The sequence below is a fragment of the Megascapheus bottae genome, chromosome 14 (genome assembly GCF_031878675.1).
Source record: "Megascapheus bottae isolate mThoBot1 chromosome 14, mThoBot2.hap1, whole genome shotgun sequence".
NCBI lineage: Eukaryota > Metazoa > Chordata > Mammalia > Rodentia > Geomyidae > Megascapheus > Megascapheus bottae.
This window is the reverse complement of record NC_143522.1, coordinates 39,270,202-39,272,646: the sequence shown is the minus strand read 5'-3', so window position 1 is coordinate 39,272,646 and position 2,445 is coordinate 39,270,202. Positions and strand designations below refer to the sequence as shown.

The 2,445-nt window shown below is 42.2% G+C and overlaps 1 pseudogene; it reads right to left on the bottom strand.

Moving 5' to 3' along the window:
- Positions 1–302: 302 nt before the first annotated feature.
- LOC150055093 (large ribosomal subunit protein eL29 pseudogene) lies at positions 303–866 on the bottom strand (annotated as a pseudogene).
- Between the last annotated feature and the right edge of the window lie 1,579 nt (positions 867–2,445).

The following is a 2,445-nucleotide window of genomic DNA, read 5'->3' as shown; positions in this document are numbered from 1 at the left end:
ATGAAATTTTGGATTGCCTCTTCTATTTCTATAAAGAATGACATTGGGATATTGATGGGTATTGCGTTGAATTTGTAGATAGCCCTTGGCAAGATTGCCATTTTCACAATGTTGATTCTTCCAATCCAGGAGCATGGGAGGTTTTTCCATTTCTTCAGTTCTGCTTTAATTTCCTTTTTCAGGTTTGGTTTTTTTTTTTCCTGTCTCAGGTTTATTAGTAGAAATGACACCGCCCACTGGCCCCAAGAAGATGGCAGCCAGGGAGCCACAGCAGTCCTTTCCTCATCAGCAGATGGAGGTCTTCATTGTGAGGCCTTTGCAGGGCCCTTGGCACCCTTAGGGGATGCAGCCTGTGAACCCTTAGAAGCTGGGGCCTGGGTACTCTCAGGTGCTGTGGCCTGGGCCTGAGCTGGGGTGGCAGCTGGAGCCTGGGCCTTGGCTTGTGCCTTGGCCTGTGACTTGGCCCTGGCCTTAGCCTTAGCCTTATCCAGGGCCTGGGCCCTAGACTTGGACCCAGTGAGCCTGCTGCCCTTGACGATGTAGGCATGGATGCGCTTGCCCAGCTTGGGGTAGGCGATGTAGGCAAGTCGCTGGAGCTTGTGCGTGGCCTGCTCGAGGAGTTTGTGTTTGTTGCTCACTATTTTGGGCTTCACCAGGGTCTTGATGGCGCTCAGAGCCTTGGCATTGTTGGCCTGCATCTTCTTAAAGCCCATCTTCTTGTACTTCTTAGCAAAACGCCTGTTCCTCAGGAACTTGGGGTCCATCCCCTTCAGAGACTCATATCTTTCTGATCTGGGTTTCTTGGTGCCATTTCTGTGCCATTTCCGGGATTGGTTGTGCATACTGTGGTTCTTGGACTTGGCCATGTCTGAACCGCCAGCCAACAGGAGCCAATGCACCTGGAACTGGAAGGGGAAGAGAAAGGCCCCTTTTTCAGGGTTTTAAAGTTTTCATCACAAAGGCCCTTTATATTCTTAGTTAATTCCTAGGTACTTTATTTTCTTTGAAGCTATTGCTTTCCTGATTGTTGCCTCGTTCCTCTCATTGTTGGCATATAGAAAGGCAGTTGATTTTTGAGGGTTAATTTTATACCCTGCTACCTTGCCAAAGTTTTGAATCAGCTCAAGCAGCTTGGGAGTGGAGTCTATAGGGTTCTTTAAATACAGAATCATTTCATCTGCAGAAAGGGAAAGTTTCACTTCCTCTTTCCTTATTTGGATCCCCTTTATGCTTGCTTCTTTCCTTATTGCTCTGGCTAGGAATTCTAGTACTATGTTAAAGAGGAGTGGAGAGAGTGGGCATCCTTGTCTCGGTCCTGATTTTAGAGGAAATGGCTTTAGCTTTCCACCATTAAGTATAATGATAGCTGTGGGTTTATCATACACAGCCTGTATTATACTGAGGAATGTTCCATGGATTCCTAGTTTTTCCAGAGCTTTTAGCATACAGGGGTGTTGGATCTTGTCAAATGCATTTTCCGCATCTATTGAGACAATCATGTGATTCTTGTCTTTGTTCGTGTTGATGTGCTGAATTATATTAATTGACTTTCATATGTTGAACCAGCTTTGGATCCCTGTGATGAATCCTGTTTGATCATAATGTATAATTTTTTTGGTGAGTTGCTGAAGATGGTTCGCCAGTATTTTGTTGATAAATCTTATATTAATATTCATCAAATAAATGGATCTATAGTTCTCTTTCTTTGATGAATCTCTGTGTGGTTTGGGGATGAGGATTATAGTGGCTTTGTGGAATGAGTTTGGCAAATAGCCTTCGTTTTCAGTTTCATTGAAGAACTTGAGGAGTATTGGTATAAGCTCCTCTGCTTTGAAGACCGCATAGAATTCAGCTATGAATCTGGCCCTGGGCTTTCCTTGGATGGAAGGTCTCTTATTGCCATTTCTATTTCAGTGCTTGAAATAGGTCTGTTTATTGGATTAGGTCTTCTTGGTTCAGTGTGGGTATGTTAATATTGGATAGAAATTCATTAATTTCTTCTAGATTCTCAAATTTGCTTGCATAAAAGTTTGAAAATATTCCCTAATGATGCTCTGGATCTTAATGATTTCTGTTGCAATATTACCATTCTCATCTGTGATTTTGTTTATTTGGGTGTGCTCCCTTCTTTTTTTGCTAAGATTTGCTAAGGGTCTGTCAATTTTGTTAATTTTTTCAAAGAATCAACTCCTTGTTTTGTTGATTCTTTCTACAGATTTTTGGACTCCAATTCATATAGTTCTGCTTTCATTTAATAATTTGCTTCCTTCTGTTGGGATTAGGGTTGGTTTGTTGCTCTTTTTCCAAGAGATTAAGGTGGGACATTAAATTGTTGGTTTGCGATTTTTCCAATTTGTTGTTGTAGGCACTTACAGCTACAAATTTTCCTCTGAGAACTGCCTTTGCTCTATCCCAAAGGAGCTGGTATTTAGTGTGCTCCTTTTT